This window comes from Pleurodeles waltl, chromosome 12, assembly GCF_031143425.1.
Source record: "Pleurodeles waltl isolate 20211129_DDA chromosome 12, aPleWal1.hap1.20221129, whole genome shotgun sequence".
Lineage (NCBI taxonomy): Eukaryota > Metazoa > Chordata > Amphibia > Caudata > Salamandridae > Pleurodeles > Pleurodeles waltl.
In genome coordinates this window covers 226349601-226370922 of record NC_090451.1, presented here as the reverse complement: position 1 = coordinate 226370922, position 21322 = coordinate 226349601, and positions in this window count along the sequence as shown.

Below are 21322 nucleotides of genomic sequence, written 5' to 3'. Positions count from 1 at the left end.
GTCCATGGTAAACAGCCGAGTAGCATATTTTTCTGCTACTTTGGACCCAGTTGCGGCAGCTGTTTATGTATAGTTGCAGTGGTTAGACTGAGCCTCACTCAGAGTGAGAGCATTGTCATTGGACTTCCTTTAACTGTCATGGTCCCTCACTCCACTAAGGTTTTATTCACCAGAACCAAAACTTAGTATTTAACTAATGCCAGGCTGAAGCGTTATGAGACTGTCATCCTGGGTTCCCCCAATGTGTCATTAAAAAGGTGTACACTTCTTAACCCAGTAACCTTGCCTCCAAAAGAGACTATTGAATTTGACAAATTGAAAGAAGTTGAACATGACTGTCTGGAGATAACTGATCTGTGCACAAAACCGAGACCTGATATCTGAGATACTCGATTGGAAGAAAATTACCAAATTATTTTGTTGATTGTTACTGTTTAAGAGATTACATGGGAATACTGAGTTCAAGATATGCTGCGTACACAATTTGTGGTATACTCAGTGAGTCCTGACTCCAAGGATGGTATTCTGCACAAATGGCGGAGTTGGTAGCGCTTACGAGAGCATGCCACGTTTCTGCACAGCTTAAAGTTACTATTTATGCAGACAGCCAGTACGGATTCGGAATAGTTCGTGACTTTGGCCAGCTGTGTTTCCTGACCTCTTCTGGTTCACCAGTTAGAAATAGTGAAAGAATCCATGACTTGTTACAAGCTATTCAAATGCCTGAAAAGACTGCTGTGGTGAAATGCAGTGCATACCTGAAATCACAAGACTTTGGGCCAGATGTATCAAAGATCCGTTTTGCATTTCTTAAATAGCGCATTTTAAGAAATGCAAAATGGTATGTATGAAATTTACGATTTAGTAATAGCGATTTCTTAAAATTCGCAAACGCTATTACCGAATCGCAATTAGAGAATGCAACTCCATTCATCCCTATGGGCCTGTAGGCCCATAGGTGCAAATGGTTTTGCATTTCCCAATTTGCTAATTCCAGTTAGGAATTCACAAATTAGGTAATGCAAACCCCAGGGTGCTGGGGGCCTAAGGCCCACTCTGATGCACCCCCAAAAAATATTTGCGGACATGTGAAGCACACACATGCCCTAGGAGCATGTGAGTGCTACATGTCATTTTTTTAAATGCATTTATAATGCATTTTTAAAAGTGTACATGCTTACCACTAAACTTGAGTTTGTATTTCCTAAATGCCCAATTCGCATTTAGGAAATGCTTGATACATGTGCTTTGGAAATCGCAAATAGGAATTCCTTATTTGCAATTTCATATTAAGAGAATCGCAATTTGCAATTCTCTAAATGGGGTCACAATTTTAAGGAATCGCTATTGTTGCGATTGCTTAAAATTGCACTGAGAATGCCTTTCTTACATTGTTAAAGGCATTTCTGCATTCACAAACTGACAAATTTTGCGATTCGCACCGTTTGCGAATGCAAAAATGTTTGATACATCCGGCCCTTTGTGTCAATGGGAAATGGATATGCGGATCAAGTCGGAAGGTTTTGCGCATTGAACTGTATATCGTTTAAAGATAAATGGGAACTATTACCTGAAGAAGAAGACGTGCCCAAGTTATGCTTTACATGTTAAAAATGCCTTGGAAGAATTGACAACGTTACAGGATAATGTTGACAAAGATGAAAAAAAGAATTGGATAAAGTTAAAATGTGTTCAGTGTGAGGATGATGTATGGATATCAGAGAGGAAGGAGTAGTCTTGCCGAATAGTTTGTTGACTCAAATGGCGAGATATTATCATGGTCAAGCACATGTTTAGAGTGTTGCCATGGTTCGTACTTTCAAACAGTTCTAGTTCAATCCAAAGTTTAGATGATAAAGTTTAGACAGGTTGCCGTCGATGCATCACCTGTCAGCAGATGAATGTGGGAAAAGGCACTGTGGGCAATATGAGCCACAATGAAAGATCGGGAGGTCCATTTAGCAGAATGCAGATGGATTTCATTGAGATGCCTGTGTGTGGAGGATTGAGATATGTGTTGGTGATTGTTTGTATCTTTAGCCACTGGATTGAAGCTTACCCTACACGAAGAAATGACAGCCTTACAGTAAGTTACTGCTGAGGGAACTGGTACCTCTATTTGTTTTTCCAGTCTCTTTAGAATCAGATAGAGGAAGTCACTTCAACAAAGAAGTCATTAAATTACTATGTTCAGCTTTAAACATAGAGCAGAAGTTGTATTGTTGTTACCGCCCTGAAGCCTCAGGACTTGTGAAGCAGATGAATGGTACCTTGAAAACAAGAATGGCGAAAATGTGTGCGTCCACAATCTGAAATGGCCCGACGCACTGTTGTTAGTTCTGATGACTATGAGAAACACACCCGACAGGAGAACTTGACTGTCACTGCATGAAATTCTCATGGGCAGAACAGTGAGGTTGCCAGCAGTTCCTGCCAATGCTCTTGTGAACATGACAAATGAAATGAAGCTGGACTACTGCAAAGGTCTGGCTTATGTGGTTTGCTCTTTCTCTCATCAGGTGGAAGCCACCACACTGCAACCGTCTCAAGATCAAAGCCACAACCTGAGAGGGGGACACTGAGTTGTGATAAAAAAACACATGAGGAAGACTTGTTTGGAGCCTCGGTGGAAAGGCCCTTACCAAGTAGTACTGATTACTACTACAGTTGTGAAGTGCACTGGAGTTCCGAATTGGATCCATGCCAGCTATACTCGTAAAGAACAGTGTCCTTTAGATGATGAAGAAGGGTTGATGAGAGTACCAACCACGTCCAGACGAATTCCAGAATTGGAGAGGGGAGAAGGAGAATCAGAGACTGAATCTGAATCTGAGCAGACTGAAACCAGTGTAAACACTCATGTGAGGGACAAAGTGGAAGACTTACAGGGGAGTGACAGTAAACTGACCTCAGCTTAGGTAGAAGGACAGTCTATTCAGAAGAGGACTCTCCCAGAAGCAGGCAATCTTGAAAACCAAACAGAGCAAACTAAGGCCCCAGAGGTAGAAGGAGTTGAGGCAGATTGAAGCCAAAATGATCTGACTCCTCCTGAACCAGTTGCAGGAACATCAAGAGAAAATCCTGCAGAACAAAGAGAAGTTACAAACCCAGCACTGAAAAGAGCATTGACAAAGTTCCACTGAAAGGAGATAAGTGGCTGAAATCAAAAGCAAAGAGGAAAGAATCAATCACAGTGACAACAGTTGAGGAAGAAATAGACACAAGGAGAAAAGATTTGAGTGATGGAGAGTTAAATCGGAGACGATGGATGTAAGAGATTGTTATGTCTGCAAGAAGATGCCTTCATCAGTGGAGGAAAGAGTTACTTTAGTAAGTTTGCCCCTTACCTATGGAATAGGTTGTAGTCTTTTACTAGAAAAATTCTATAACCATGAGTACATTCAGTACTTCTATTCAAACACAATGTTGTGTTTTCATTTGTCCCTATAATTAAGTATCTGAGTAGAGTAGCTAAGGAAAACACCATATAATTAGTGAGAGGATTCTTTGAACCTTCATTGACATTTGGCACAGCTTACGTGCACCGGAACAACTTAACATGTTTGTTCACACCTACCGAAAAGAGTTTTCTAGATCAGATAGAAGACAGAAGAAAGGCATTAAAGTAGAAATTGGAAAAGGGCTTAGAGAAAAGGACATTTAGAAATGATCATGCATTTGGCGATATCAAGACACAAGGGAGGTTAGCTTTAGATGCACAACATGTAGGAATGCTGTGTGCATGTAGGCCTTCATCTAGGACTGATACATTGTTTATGTGAACAAGTGAATGTAGGCATGTGTTGTGGATAACATGCTGGCAAATTTTCCAGGAGCTATGATCCTAATGGACACAGAAATGGCCACGGTAAGATTTATGACTCTTCAGAACCGCTTTGCGTTAGACATCCTTTTAGCAAAGGAGGGCAGAGTTTGTAAAATGCTGAACACGCAACATTGTTGCTCATATACCTAACAACAGTAAAGAAATTAGGACAATCTGACTAATGATAGCGCTGACTTAAAAGGGCTGAAAGAACCTGGAGATTGGGAAAATGTTGGCAATGGTTTTGCTTCTGTGGGAAATTGGCTTGGCAACCCAGGGAAAGGGATAATATTGAAGATAATACTGATGATATTTATTATTGTGATTTGTGTACTTGGAGGCTGGGGAATTTATAAAATGTATCATGATTAAAATGGGGAAGTTGAAAAATGATCATATGGAAGAAATCAAAATGGAAAGATTATTTAGGGAAAATTCGAAAAGGGATAGCCAAAATCAAATCTATACGGAGAGCAAACTTTAGGTGAACAAACATTTGGAATCACGTAAAGTGTGATTACTCATTTAGTCGCCAGGGGAGGGACTGTGAACGCGGAATTAATTACTAATGATTTTCATGTATTTTGAATTAAGGGTTTGCATTTAATTAAACTAATATAGAAAATAATGTGCGACCTGAGTGGCCCCCATTAATCACGAAGTGTCTTTATTAAATGAACAATAATACTAATTGAAGTGTTAACGTTTAGATTACTGTGGTAGTATGTCATGTTAATTATTTAAGGGAGCCGAGGCCAATGCTGTGGTACTGTTTCTGCAAAGTCTGACCGGCGGAAACTTTGTAATACGATGTTTACGCTAGTCAGCCCGGTGGAAACATCATAATACAAATGGCTGGCCCTCCTCCCCGTGGGTTTGGTGGTCAGTACATTACAACCACCAAAGTCATAATGAGGCCTTTAGTTCCTTGGAGCTGTTCAGGGACCTGAGAACTGTGCATTCATTCTAGTTGAACAATTGACCAGAGGGACTCATTAACTAGGGACACCTCATGAGGTATCCAAAAACATTAATATATGACAATTTCAACTTTACATTTGCAGGGTGTGATTTCTACAAAAGTGATCATAGTGCAGACAACGCAGTGCTCAAGTAGTGACCATATTTACAACACAAGTAAGACAAGACACTGTATATTTCCCAGTGGTTGTAATTGTTTACAACAGAGTTAGTGTCAACCTGTCCTCAGTATCCCTTAGGCTTTATGTGGCTCTAGTCAAACAAAATGGAAGATTTGTCCACATTTCGACCCTGTATGACTCTTCGGGTCTCATCAGAACATAGTCAACTCACTACCACACCAACTTGAGTAAGACTTCTAAGGTGTTTCCTAACTTCTACACTGAATCATCCCTAAGTATGAATAGTTTCTAAACTCCTCTCAAGTATTGCACAACCAATAGGGGCACCAATATCTGCTAATATCTGACAGCCACGAGTATGCAAACAAATTGACTGCACGCTACGCCACTGCCATCACTGTAGAGCTCTGCATGGGCATTAAAAGCTGGAAAGGCTGTCTGCCCTAAAGAAAAGAACCTTACCTTGCTGTAGAAGGTGGATTTGGTGGTATCCTTACATAAGGAAAGGAGCAGTCGAACCATCCAGCTGTCAGTTGACCCAGTGTGTACCCCTAATAGCCACAACTGACTCTCAAAATTACTTAGTCCTCGGTCCTGGTTTAGAGGTAATATCTGGGGTTATCAGGTGAGGCTCTTCTGAGTAAAGACCCACAAACTGCATGTAAATCCATGCAGTGGTTGAGGAGACTTTTATACTGAGGATCTACTTTGTGTGAGCTCTTATGAACCCCTGCGGTGACACCTGACCAACTGGGTGTCCCCCAGACAAGAAAAAAGTCAATTATATACAGCATGTTTTTAGATAAGGGCTTGAATGTGCTGCAGCATTACATTTATAACCATGTTCAGATTTTTAAAATGTATTTCTCACTTTTGCTTCCTCACTGTCACAGTTCCAGGGATTCCAATACAGGTATTGGACTTCACCTTTCCTTCATCAGGTCTGCTGCTCAACACCAATCACGTACCACTATCCCCCTTTTTGAGTCAAGGACTGGTGCTAGAGTTGGATCTTCTGTCTGTTTGGGAGTGGTGTTGAGTCCCAGCCCAAGGAAGACTGCAGGTAGTGGATGAATCGTCAAGAGGGTGGTACAGATTCTTGGCTGGGTAGGAGAGAAATCAATAACGTGAATGATTCTCCTACAGTGCAAAAGATTCAGGGAAGACCACCCTACCCAAACACCAGGGCTAGAGCCACACCTGCTATCTGCCACTCCACTGGTTTTCTGCGCTGCTAACTCTACTTTTTCTGAGTGTTCACATATGCACTGAATGTAACTAAAGACCACCAACAAACTGTAGACTAAACTTGTGAAGCTATCTCTGCTTTCAAAATTCAACAAAAAAATTAACTCTTATCTTCCCATGATGCAAGCCCATGTGAAGGGGCTTTATACAGAGGGGCATACCCTGTGTTGAGCTTCCCTCATAGAGGTTTTGTGTCAGAAAGCATGTCACAGGTACGGCTTACACTGGAGCGCAATACTCCAAATGCAGTTAAACCACATCAATTTCAAATAAAGAAAGGCTGACAATCTCAACAGTGTCAGCACTGGCTGATGTGAGGCTTCATGTGTGTTGAGAACACACTACACAATCACACTCCAACTGCTAACTACATTTCCTAGCACCCCTTAAAGTATCACATTGTTTCGAGATCGCTGTGGCCAACTTGAGTTACCGGGTATATCTTTTATTGTATCTGATGGAGTCCCTGCTATGTAATTGTGATGCAAAGTTGCTGCAGTTAGGACCTTTCTACAGGGATGCAGGATTTCCGTTTGCAATGAACAGTTCTACAGTTTGTGAAATGCCATGCTGGACTACAAAGATGTATTCTGAAAATCAAGTAATGTTGAGAAATCAAACTTTGAACTATTTAGATGATTTGATGTTGAGCATCGCGGAGGACCTTAAAGATTGTTTCACTTAAACTTGTAGTTTTGATCCTATGGCAAACAAGAGAACTTATGTTAAAATAATGTTACACAAAATCGGGGCTACTCGCATAGATAACTTACACCTGAGAGTAAGTTACACAGGTAGGTTTACTCTTACACTTGAGTAACTTTACTGCTTTGGGCTATTCACAATTTACGAATGTAAAGTAACTCAAAAATGTAGACTTGCATGTCTCCACCCCCGTAAGCTGTGGGTAAATCAAATTTACAAGTGTATGGTACTACAGCCAAAAAGGAGCAGTAGAAAGACCAGCACCACATCTGGTCAACCATTGATACAGTAACATATTTCCTTAGAAAACAATGGTGGCAAAGATTTAAAATAGAACTGCACAGGAAATTATGTTAAATTAGCTGATTTTGACTTAAGAAAAAACAAAGACATATAATTAGTATTATGGTAAGAAATGTAAATAGAATAAAAAAATATGATAAAATACTTTAATAACGTTTTACCTTTAGAAATACATTTAACTATTTTTAAATATTTAAAATGATTTAAATGAATTCTATTTCTAACTTTGCATTTTTAAATATTTTACTTTAGGTGGGATAATGTTAGTTTAATATATTTAAATTGAGTAATTAATTTAAAAATTAAGTTACTAGAGTTATAACTTTTTGTATGTGCTCTAATTTGAAAATAAATATATTAAAATGTAGGTTAATATATTTTTTAAAGTTTAGTAGAGTTTTAGGCTTTTCCCTGTACTTTGCCATAGGGAGATGTGCCTTATTTGTTTATATGTTTTAACATTAAATTAACAAATTTTTAATTTGTCTAAATAATTTAACATTATTTCCTATGGGGTATTATTTTAAATTCTTACCTCCATTATCTTCGATGGGGGTGTTACATTTCTAGTGGTTGGCCATTTGTGGTGCTTGATTTACTCCACCTCTGAGCTGAAGTAATTTTATTACTATTCCGTATCCTTTTTTGTAGTAGTTTTAGAAGTACAAATTCTGAATAGGAGTGGGCTTACTCTTTTGAGGGTGGGTGCGAATCCCTCCCTAATGCTCTCTAAGTCCCACCTAAGGTTACCCTAAACTCCTCCCTTTTAGCTGCTTCCCCTAGTCCCTCCCACATTTACAACTAAATAGTAAACTTACACATGTGAAAATCTTCCCATAGACAAGGTAGGAGAGGTGGAGATTTACTCATAGGTTTGTGAATTGTTTTTTGTAGTAAGTAGTACTGCTGTAGTACTACTTTAATACTACAAAATGCAGCTTGTGAATCAGGACTAATATGTTTTTATTATTATACAAACTCTACACGACTCCGAGTCCTAAGTATCCTCACCGCAGTAATTACAACGTGCCCTCACTTGCCTTGAGTGGTCCAGCCTTCAACAAGAGACTTAGAACCTCATTATGGGCCAGAAGACCGCCGCTCCAGTTTTCCGCATGCTGGTCCTATTACGAGTTTCCCACTAGGCAAGCGGCAAACTCACCACAACATTGACACCGGCTCGTAATCCGAGCAGGCGGCAATGTTGGGGTGCATCGGGTGTGACAGGACACATCACCATTTCCCCTGTCTGTAATTCAGGCACTGAAGCACGTGAAGGGGCTGTCAATGGGGGACCCTGCACTGGCCATCCCAAGTGCATGGGCATTGCAAGGGCCCTCTGCACCCTGTCTCCACCAGCCTTTGCATGGCAGTGGAACCACCATGCAAAAGTTGGTGGAGAAGGAGGTTGTAATCGCCAGGGCAGCACTGCTAGCTGCACTGCCCTGGTGGATTAAGACCGCACGCACCGCCAGGCCTCCGGCTGGCCTAAAACTGGCAGTGCTGGGGGTCTGACCATGGCGCTTTCACCACGGTTGCAATTTGGAGTTCGGACCGCCACTTTGGCGGCGGTCCGGCCGCCACCAAGAGTGTGTCAGTCTTAAGACTGCCACACTCGTAATGAGGGCCTTAGTATGTCAGGAGGATACTACTAATGCCAGCCCCTTTTATAGCATCCAATTTATGATGTACAAGACTTTCATTGCAGCAATTGTTTCCGTAATGTTTTTCTTGTCTCACAAGTAATGATTAGGATGAGGACAAATAGGATTAGACGTAATAAAGTTTATTAGCAAGTAATCAAAATGTTGCTCACCATTCATTGATGAAGGGAAATTGTGATCAAGAAAGAGGTGTTCAAAATTGCTGGATTTAAAATGATACAATTCAGTTATATACAGAGAGTCTGTATCACATAGCGCATAATAAACATTCTGTAATGGAACGGCTACAGTGTGCCCTAGAACTAGAGAACTGGAGAGAAGGATTCTCTCACATGGTGTCCGATTGCTAATGAATAGAAAAGTACATAGAGTGCAGAATCAAAATGAGCCTACGGATATGCTACTGGGTTTCTTCCCCAGGCCCAAGAATAAGAAAATCACTAGTAAATTCAGATTCCCTACTAGTAATAGTCAGTGGTAAACTGTGATGAGTAGGAAAATAGCTGGGAGACTAAATTTGTCTAAATGGGATCAAAAGGTGAAAAAGTTGACAGTGTACAGGAGCACATTAGTGCACATCTAGGCAATAAGGGCATTAAGGAATATAGACACATGTCTGGGATGAAACAGACAGTGATTTCAGTCGTAAGCATACAGAAGAAGAGATTTCAGAACACTGACAGGGCACAAAGTGAGAAACAGTCAAATCCCAATAACAATGACAGCATAAGAGCAGGAAGCTGGGAATAAAAATGGAAAGGAACCAACTTCAGTAGCAGATATGTGTGAGATACCCTTCTGCAAGACTGCCCCCATCTATCCCCACCTCCTTGTTTCCTCCCTTCTCCTAAAATAATATGAGGGCGAGTGAAAATGGTGTTCCTATGATAGTTCTCACTTTTTCATCTCAGGGTTCAATCAGACCCTAGATCCTTGTTGAGAATTAAAATGGTTATGTTAAACTGGTGACTACTATCACAGCATGGCATGAGAAAAAAAAGAAAGAAATTGTGGAGTAAAGTAATAAATACAGATGAAGTAAGTTGTTAACAACCGACAATATAGAAAATGTTGCATACGTATATAATGTTTTTGTGAGAGTAGGATTGACAATGGCTATTGAAAATAATTTTTTTTATTTTTTTAAAAGAAGTGGCATTCAGGAAAATGCTGCTGGACAGGGTGTAGACAAAAAATCAAGTTGTAAATATTGAAAGCCAGAATTTTTTAAAAAAAGATATCATGATACATAAATATCATTATACAAGAATATCATATCTATTTAATTAATATTAAATATCAGTGGTTTTAATATTGTTTTTCTGTAATATAGTGGTATATAATTTTTTAGGGTTGAGCCTGCGAGTGCATGCGCTTGTGCATGCGTCTCACATGCGAGACACTGTTGTGTTCAGTAAAGGGCTTGGAGCCTGCCTGTCGCTCACCATTTGTTGGTTTGCATGGCACTCTTCTTTACAGCCTTGTATGTCGTCAAGGCATGCTTGGTATCATTTCTGTTCCTCTGTGTGGAACAGGGATCAATCACTAATTGACTTCAACTTAATTAGTGCCCATCCGATGCTCCCGATGTGATTGAGGTACTGTTTTGTTCTAACGTCCAGTGGCCCGCAAACAGAAGGCTTGTTATTTTAATGTATTGTAGTTGATATATTGATTTTGTGTTACTATTGTTTAGATAAATCATTTTTTTTAACTATAGCATATAATTTTAAGTGATTTAGAATTTTAATTTTTAATAGTAATTTATAGTGTCATAGCAGGTTGTTGGGTTTGTAGGGGGATAGGATCAAAAGTTAAATAGGCAATAATTAATTATGAATTATTTAATAAATTGTATTTAATTATATGGTTAATATTATGTAAATTAGGTAGTACAGATTGATTTTTATACGTTATTTGTAGGCTGTTGTTAGGTCTGTGGGGTATAGAGTGGGAAGTTAAATAATAATTAACAATTTATTATTGCTTGTTAATTAATTATTTAGTTGATTTTTAAATATGTAAAACATAAATTCTCATTTATTTGAATTATATTTTAGTTGCGGGCTACTAGGTTTGGAGGAGCCTAGGGTGGGAAGTTAATTAAAATAATTATTAAATTAATTATTAATTATTGAATGGATTTGAAATAAGTAAATTAAGGAATGTTTTTTTTGGTTATATTTTAGGTGTGGCCTGCTAGGGTTGTAGGGGTATGGTGGAAAGTTAAGAATTAACAATTGAATAGTAATTATGTAAATTGATTGTTTTTAGCTTTTGTAAGATATATTTATTTCATGTTAATTATTAATTTTTATATTAAGGGTTTAATTTTTATCTACATTCATGCTGTTACTCATTGTTGATTGGCATGCAATATACGACACAAGATATGAAAGTTTCCTGTCTTATGGATTTATTTGTACAGTAGTTTTCTTAATTCTTCTCCTCCTTTCCTTCCAGGAGGATTTTCATCTCTGCCAGTGCCCTCAAAAAACAGGAAAGGTCTCAGATAAGTGTTTCACAGATAGGGCTTCCAGAATAAGGGTTAACAACAAAGTGTCCTTATCTTCTTTGGATTTAAAGGGGTAGAAAGACAGTGTCATTAGTCCTGTGAGGGTTTGTCGAGGTATCGCTGACACAAAGAAAAAATATGGAACCAATCACCAAACAAAGAAAAGGAATATAATATCAAAAGACCCAAAGTAAATTAAAAGGAACCAGTAGCTCTCATATCCTGGAGCTGAATTGAATGAGAGTTATTTTATTATGTTAGGCATTCATCTTGCCTAATATATGTGATAAACTCTTGCGTCTGTAGGCTGGGTAGGACAGTACATGGGAGAATTTGTAATTTTGTATAAGACTCAGGCATTATATAACCCACCAACTTCTCGGCTATGTGCTATCTGAAGGAACATCCCTGAATTCAGGAAGGTAGGGTCTTACGATCCAAACACCCACCGAGTACACTACCCACACCATATAAACCCTCCCACTACAAAATCTCTTTATTTTTGTTCCTAGTCTGACCTCGATTTTGCCTCCGCTTTCTTGGTGTGCTGGATTCGAAACCTGTCACATACCTGAGAATGCCACGCTCCTCCTGGAGCATGGATGGGCACAACGTCCAGCCGTAGGGTCCTCTCCAGTTCAGCAACTCTTGCGTCACTGTCTTAAGTGTGGGTAGCTTCAGGCATCTCTACTTCTGGTCTCCCCTCTCTCAGCACAATGGTAGTGTACTCTGCATCTTCTTTGTGTCCCGCTTTTATAGTCAAGTCTAGCTCTGCTTTGGACAAAACTGACTCCTCCTTCACCCTTCCTGGTTGATCAATGAGGAAATTACTTCTGGGTGTCCCGATGCCACTTACCTGACCTTGGCTGTCTTCGCTGCCGATGCTACCCTGGATATCATGCAAAATCAAAGGGAACTCTTGGTTCCTTGATTTTGGTTGGCAAGGGAAAAGACCCAAAGCATTTCCCCAGGTAAAGAGTCACAGTCAGCCGCCTCAACCTGGTGACCCCTATAACATCCCCAATCCAGGATTTCCCCACTTGGGGAAAAGAGGGGAACATGTGAGAAAGTTTGCATTGCACTGGTCCTTCCCCTTTCTATGCTGCACCTCAAACTGAAATGGTTGCAAGGAAAAAAAACAACACAGTACCTTAGGGTTGTTAACCTTATTCCTACTCATCCTATGTCAAGGGAGCGTGATCAGTATAGAGAATGAAAATATTGCCTTTTAGGTAATTTCAAATCATTTCAATAGCCCATTTAATGGCTAAACACTCCTTCCCAATGACCGGATAACGTTGTTCCTTAAGAAAAAAAATTCTGCTGATAAATAAAACGGGCACCTCCAAGCCTCTCTGCCCTTGTCTGAGGCATCTGTCTGCAATATGAAGGGCTTGCCAAAGTCAGAAGAGGACAGCACAGAACTAGAAGTGATGGCCAGCTTAAAACAGCTTAAATCACTGGAAAGCTTGCATCACCTTGTCATGGGGCTGATGGAAGGCCATAGTGGATACATCTTTTTTTAATAAATCGGTCAGAGGTCCCTCAATTGTAGAATTAACAGTATAAATATCCTATAGTATCCAAGAAGACCTAGGAAAGCCCTAACTTTACATTTGATACGTGAAAATGGTGTTCCTGTGATAGCTCTCACTTTTTCATCTCAGGGTTCAATCAGACCGTTTCCTAATACACATCCAAAGTATTTAACCTCACTGATCCCGGCTCTTGAACTTCCTGCATTGACATGCAAATTAGCACTTTGCAGTTCTGTATGAACTGTCTGCAGGTGGTTGAGGTGTTCCACCCAGGTTTTGCTCAGATGACAATGTCATCTATATACGCAGAGGAATACGCTGGTGATTTTTCAGTACTTGACAATGTCATCTATATACGCAGAGGAATACGCTGGTGATTGTTCAGTACTTGGTACAGCAACCGTTGAAAGGTAGCTGCGGCCTCATGGCACCCATAAGGTAGGATGGTAAATTATAACAGTCTGTATGGGGTGAAAAGGGCAGATTTTTCTTGGACTTCCTTCTTAATAGGCAGTATCCTTTGGTGGGTCAATTGTGGTAAGATAAGGGCCTCTCACAATTTTCCTTTCAACTCGTCAGTTCAAGGAAGGAGAGAATCATTGAATTTGGATACTTTGTTAACCACCCTGAAATCCATAAAAAACCTTTTACTGCCACCTGGTTTGGAGACCAGTTCGATGGGGGATGACCAGTTACTTTGAGACGGTTCTATCACCCCCATTTGTATCATTTGTTTCACTTCTTTTTGGATTGGTTGTCTCCGAGCAGAGGGCATCCTTTATGGGTTTTGTTTTATGACTGCCCCCCTCTTGGGTGGGGATGGCATATTCTATTAGCTTTGTTTTGCCTGAGAAATCTGAAAATAAAAGGGATGCAGGTTTCCCTCCTCTGTTGTACAGTTATGGCCTCACTGATGGGTAGTTGACTTAGGGCCACATTACAAACTTGGCGGATGGGATATTACGTCATAAATATGACAGATATTCCACCCGCAGTTTTACAAGTTCCATAGGATATAATGGAACTTGTAATACGGCGGACGGGATATCTGTCACGTTTGTGACGGAGTATCTCATCCACAAAGGTCGTAGTCAGGCCTTAAGTGTACTGCTAGGAGATTTCACCAGCACCCCAGTCTGTACTCTGTACATTTTTGGAGGGGGTCCCAACTATTTTTTAATATGTGAACATGGTAATTCTGCTCTTTGTGGGGAGATATGTGTAGCCAATGAGACACCTTACCTATTTTGGATATTATTTTGCTGGGGCCTTGGCATTCTGACTTCATGTTCTTGGCGGAGTAAGGTAAGAGGACTAATACCCAATCGCCTACCTGATAGGTCTCCCACTTCTTCCCTTTATTGTATTGGGATTTTTGCTTAGATTGGCTCATTTCAAGATTGCTAAGAGCTAATTCTTGTAATTTCCCTACCCGGGTTTGCAAATGTTCTGTATAATCCAGCAACCCTCCTGCCTTCTCCTCAGGGTCTTTCTCCCATACTTCCTTGGTCAACTCTAACAGACTGCTGGGTTTCTGTCCATATAAGAGCTTAAAAAAGGAGTACCCCAAACTGCTCAGTGTGAGTTTTAGGTCCCATTATACCTTTTAACCAGGTAATCCATTTGTGGGTGGTATACGGAGGTTTTAATATGGGATATGTTTAGTTGTTTGCATGCTTGTCTCATCAACTGAGACAAAATAAGAGAACCTTGATCCGTGAAGATCTCCTTTGGGAATCCAACACAAGAGAAAACATCTATCAATTCCTGAGTTACTTTTATCAAGTTCTGAGCTATGGCTTTGGTAGTAGGTGACCATAATGGGATGGTTTCTAGGTATGGGGTGGAATAGTCAACAATAACCAGAACATATTGGTTACTTTTATTGGATTTCGGAAGGGGTCTGTTGAGGTCCACTCCTGTCCATTCAAAGTGGGTTCCTATGATAGATAATGGTTGTAACGGGACAGGGAGGGCAGTATTGATTCTTTTTCTGACAAGGAACCGGAGCTTTAAGGGCAACAAAATGGCAGCTTTGCTAAAGCTGCACACTGCAACAAGCTACATTAATTTTGACTTGAGGTACAAGTCAGGCTTAATGTAAAGAGTTGTTTGATACTTCGGCGTGCCCCCTTTGGTTGCACTGCTCTGCAGTAAGCACTTTCCCAGGTTCAGCGTGTAAACCCGTACTCGCCAATCGGGCAACCAAGTCTTTCCACAGTAAAAAGGTTGCTTTGCATGTTTTACTGTCAGGACATGTAAGGTACAGGCCCTGTCTATGGCATATGTTGTACTATGCCTTTAGGGCTCAGTAGGCCTGCTAGAGGGGTGACCTACATACATGTCCAGGGGAAGTGGTGGCTTTTCTATTGCTTTTGACGGCAAAGTCAGGCGAGCAGTGCACGACTGCTCTACTAGGTTACAATGGTGGACTGGGTACTTGTTTTATTTGGTGGCCCCCAGGGTAGCACAATCAGTGATGCAAGCCCTGGGTTAACCCTCTAACCTACATGCCCTGAGTACCAGGGTATGCTTTTCTAAGGACTTGTAGGTAAGATAGCCACTTCCAATTGGGTATAGCCAATTCAACATACACTTTTAAGGCCAGGGCACTGGCACTGAGGTCTGGTTAGCAGGCTTCAGTGCACTCTCAATCTCGTCAACCTAGCAGCATCAGTCGAAAAAATTGGGGGTGATTACACAAAAAAAGGCATTTCAGTACACCTGTAGTTTCCCTAATACTACCTAGTTAGGTAAAACTACAAGTTCATACTTCACAAGATGGTCAACAATGTAATTAAAAAATGTAAGGTGGACAATGTGCTGTAATAAACAACTATCCAACCTATTTCCCCAGTTCTAAAAGAACAAGTTACTTACTTACCTTCTTTAATGCTTTTTCTGGTGGATACAGTAGCTACCTGTGGATTCCTCACCTTATGAATTCTTCCAATGCACCAGCATTCAACAGAAATTTTCTTCCTAATTCTTCACGTCGACGAGGGCATCACAATTGCAGGGCTCTGCACGCGACTCCGTCTGACGTCATTGGTGCAATAAGAAGTCCTTGCTGGGGTGCTGACGTCAGTTTCACAATTTTTTACATGCCTTCGAGGCGAACAGGTGAATACCGACTTCACAAGAACAATATATACCAATCCAAATACAAATATAAATCACAATATTTGTTTATATAAAAACACCAAAAACGTATTTACATTTATAATAAAAGAAGTCTTGGTATGACCAGACAGGCAACGGGGAGGCAGGTGGTACTGCGAGGAATCCACAGGTAGCTACTGTATCCGAAGGTAAGTAACTTGTTCTTCTGATGGATACAACTACCTGTGGATTCCTCACCTTATGAATAGAATCCCAAAGCAGTCCCGCACTCGGAGGTGGGTGCCTGACCGGTCAAACCAAGAAATCCTAACGTCTGAGTCTAAGCAATAATGCTTCGCAAAAGTGTGGAGGGAAGCCCAAGTTGCGGCCTTACAAATTCCAGCAACTGGGACACCTCTAGCCAAGGCTGAAGTAGCAGACGTGGCCCTGGTGGAATGGGCCGTAATACCTTCAGGAGGAACCTTCTTTGCCAGTACATAGCAAATCTTTATGCAAAGAATGACCCACCTGGACAGGGTTCTCTTGTGGACGGCCTTGCCCCTCATCTTACTGGAAAGGGTTCTCTTGTGGACGGCCTTGCCCCTCATCTTGCTGGAAAGGGTTCTCTTGTGGACGGCCTTGCCCCTCATCTTGCCCACATATCCAACGAAGAGTTGATCATCCACTCGAATGTCTCTTGTCCTCTCAATGTAGAAACTCAGAGCCCTTTTTGTATCCAAGCGATTAAGGGCCAGATGTACGAAGCCGTTTGCATGTCGCAAACTGCGAAATACGCGGTTTGTGGCATGCAAAAGGCCGAACGCGATGCTCATTCCCAAATTGCGAGTCGGTACCGACTCGCAATTTGGGAATGCGACTCGCAAATAGGAAGGGGTGTTCCCTCCCTATTTGCGATCGCATCGCAATTCAGAGTTGCTGTGTGATAGCGAATGAGGTTGCAAACCAACTCGCAGTTACCACCAGTGTCACACTGGTGGTAACTCATTCGCAAAAGGGAAGGGGTCCCCATGGGACCCCTTCCCTTTGTGAATGCCGAAAAAAAAAAAATTTCAGAGCAGGCAGTGGACCACTGCCTACTCTGAAAAAAACGAAAGCAAATGGTTTTGGTTTAGTTTTCATTTTGCAGCTCGTTTTCCTTTAAGGAAAACGGGCTGCAAAATGAAAAAAAAACTGCTTTATTTAAAAAGCAGTCACAGACATGGAGGTCTGCTGACTACAGCAGGCCACCATCCCTGTGAGTGCAGGGACTCGCTATGTGGTCGCAAACTGCGACCCACCTCATAAATATTGATGAGGTGGGTCTTTGCGACCCCATAGCGAGTCGTAGAAGGTGTCTGAGACACCTTTCTGCATCCAATTTTGCGAGTTGCAAATTGCGAGTCGGTCAGACTTTCCTACACCTGGCCCTAAGTCTTTCCTCCTCCTTTGATGGATGAGGAGGAGGGTAAACGGATGAGAGTGTTATAGACTGACCCATATGAAAGGGAGTGACCACTTTAGGAAGGAAAGCCGTCCTGGTTCTCAGCACCACCTTGTCAGCATACAAAGTTGTAAAAGGAGGTTTCACACTAAGAGTCTGAAGCTCACTCACACGCCTAGCTGATGTAATAGCCGTTAAAAAACTGTTTTTAAAACTAAAAGCCTCAACGGGCAAGAATGCATAGGCTCAAACGGTGAACCCATCAAGAAAGTCTGAACCAAATTCAAATCCCACTGAGGCATGACTTGAACGGAGTGGGAGGAAACTTGTTAGTCAAACCTTTCAGGAATCTAATAACTATAGGGGACTTAAATAGGGAAAGCTGATCAGGAAGGCACAGAAAGGCCCACAGCACTGATAAATAACTCTTCACAGTCGCAACTGCACATCCCTTCTGTGCCAAGAAGAGGGAAAAAGAAAAACATCAGACAAATGGGCCTTTAAGGGATCAATTTGTCTCTCTCCACACCAAGCAACACATTTTGCCCATCTGTTAGCATAGACAGTCTTGGTGGAGTGACGGGAAGTGTGCGATCTCCTGAGTGGCAAACAGGTCTATCTGTGGAAATCCCCACATCCAGAAGATGTGAAGAACCAGGTCTGGATGGAGATGCCACTCGTGATCGGCCGAGAAATGCCAACTGAGACTGTCCGCACTTACGTTGATAACTCCAGCCAGATGGTTTGCAACTATGCAAATCCGATGGTCCTGCACCCAGGACCACAGCCGCAGAGCCTCTCTGCAAAGAAGATACGACCCTACCCCCTCCTGCTTGTTGATGTACCACATCGTGGTAGTGTTGTCTGTCAAGACTTGTACTAACTGACCTCGAATGGACGGGAGGAAGGCCTTGAGAGGCAGACGTATTGCCCCCAGTTCTAACAGACTCATGTGAAACATATGTTCTACTGGAGACCAAAGGCCTTTGATCACCCGGTCCCCCAGATGAGCTCCCTACCCTAGAGTGGAAGTATTCGTTATGACCACGGCCACCGAAGGTGGGAGGCAAAACAGCCTTCCTTGGGAAAGATTGCCGTCCACAGCCCACCATCGTAGATCCAATGCAGCATCTCTGGAGATCGACTCCTCCAGATCCCCTGTGTGCTGAAACTACTGCTTGCGAAAGGCACCACTGGCGGGCCCTCATGTGCCAAAGTGCATGAGTGACCAACAGAATGCAAGAAGTGAACAGACAGAGAAGACGTAGGACCTTGAGGACCGGAAGAGCCACTCCCTTTTGAAATATTGGAATCAACGCCTGAATGTCCTGACTCCGCTGAGGCGGAGGGTAGACCCGCTTCAATGTTGTATCCAGTACTGCCCCTATGAACAGAAGGCGCTGAGAGGGCTCCAAGTGAGACTTGGGCACGTTTACCGTAAAGCCCAGGTTGAACAACAACTGTGTTGTCATTTGCAAATGATGCAGCACAATCTCTGGGGACATGGCTTTTATCAGCCAATCGTCCAGGTAAGGGAATACTGATACTTCCTTCCTTCTGAGGTCCGCTGCAACCACCGCCATCACCTTAGTGAAGACTCACAGTGCGGAAGTAAGACCAAAAGGAAGGACCGCAAACTGGTAGTGTTGCAACCCTACCACAAACCAGAGATACTTCCTGTGGGACGTCAAAATGGGGATATGAAAATAAGCATCCTGCAAGTCGACAGACACCAGCCAGTCTTCCTTGTTCAACGCCAGAAGCACCTGTGCTAGAGTCAGCATTTTGAAATCCTCAGGTCCAGGATAGGCCTCAATCGACCATCCTTCTTTGGAATCAGGAAATACCTCAAATAGCATCCCTGACCCTTTTCCTGCTCTGGAACCAACTCAACTGCACCATTTAACAAAAGGACTTGCATCTCCTGCTGAAGCAACAGGAGATGATCTTCCATGCAAAACTAATGACGGGGAGGGATAGAAGGGGGAAACTCCCGAAAAGAAAGGGCATAACCTTTCCCCACAATATTCAGCACCCAAGAATCCAATGTGATTAACTCCCACTTGTGGAGAAAATGAAATAGCCTTCCCCCTATGGGAGAAGTATGATGCAAGATGGAGAGAAAACTAGGGCTGCTTTCCTTGATGGGTTCCCCCAGAGGAAGAAGATGAGAGGGGAGGCTGCTGAGTGGCTTCTCATGTTCTAACCCTCCCCCACCCTCTATAAGACCTATAGAAAGGGTTGTCAGGCTGCTGCATGCTGGACTGTGGCCTTCCACAAAAAGAGAACCGACGGCCAAATCCCCTGAACCTCCGAAAAGATCTAAAGGGTGTGGACGCTGAAGCCTGAAGTAGGCCTTGGATCCAAACAACTTCTCGCCATCAAACAGAAGGTCCAACAAAGTTGTCTGAATATCCGTGGAAAAGCCAGAAGACCTAAGCCACGCATGACTCCTGGTCTCCACTGAAGTGCCCACTGCCTTGGCAACTGAATCTGCTGTATCCTAACCAGACTGGATAACCTGCTTGGCTGCCACTTGAGTGTCCAAGAGGAGTTCTTCAAACTGCCCCTGCACATCAAGAGGCAAGCTTGGCACCACAGCTCATGCCATGTCCATCAGGGCATGAACATACCTCCCCAGCACACAGGTAGTATTGACAGACTTCAAGGCCATATGGCACGAGGAGAAACCCTTGTTTGCTCCTTTCGCTTAGACTCTCTCTGTGTTGGCGTAGCAGGGAACGAACCAGGTGCAGACAGGGCAGAACAAGAGGCTTGCACCACCAAGCTCTCAAGTGCTGGATGCTGAGACAAAAACTATGGATCCCCTGGAGCAACTCTGTACCTCCTAGCCACAGTCCTGGAAACCGCTGCAGTCGTGACAGGTTTCCTCCAAATGTCAAGAATGGGCTCAGTAAGGGCATCATTAAAAGGGAGTAGGGGCTCTGCAGACGTGGAGGAAGGATGTAACACCTCAGTCACGATGTTCGTCTTCATCTCCGATGCTGTTAAAGAAAGTTCCAAGAATTCAGCAGCCTTTCTTATCACACTGTGATAAGATGCTGCCTCCTCTGTGAATTTGCCAGGAGATGAAAGATCCCACTCAGGGTATGTATCTAGGCCACTTGCAGAGTCCAGGTCCTGAAATTCACCCGTAGGCTCAGGAATCTCTCCTTCCTCCAACAGCTGTTGCCAATACTCCCACTCCTCCAAGAGCCTCAAGGCCTTCCTTCCTGACCTCAGTCTGGACTCCAACCACGGCGTCAACGGTGGCGGTTTCAAAGCAGATGGACGCTCCGGCGGAGGAGAGGGTGGAGAGACACTGCGTCCCGATCAGGACCCATCCGGTGCCGGCATCGACTCCATCGGTGCCGTCTGCAACATCAACTAGGGTGACGACGTCATCGGTGCCGAACCAGCACCTTCAGCTGGATAGATGGGTACAAACGGGGCCTGTGTGTATGGCGCCGGCGAACCCTGCTTGAAAGCTAATAGACCTGTGGGACCAGCCAGTGCACCAGCAGGGGCCCTAACTCTGTTGAAAATGCTAAGCACAGCATTAAGGAACACTGCTGGATCCGCTCCCGGAATCGGGAAGGCAGGAAACCTCTGCTCATCCTGAGGCACTTGAACCGAATCCGAAGCTTGTGCCACAGGCTCCTGACTTGACACAGGAGAAAAGTGAACCGGAGGACTCACCGGGGACTCGAAGACCTCTATCAACAATGACGCCGGAGAAGCCTGTGGACTCTGAGGCTGAGGAGTGACCGTTGGACTGACCTCTCACGCAGTACAGCGCTGTCTCAGAGGGGACTGACACCGATCCCTGGAAGAACAGCGCCGAGAATCGTGCCAGCACTGCTTCTTATGTGACCTC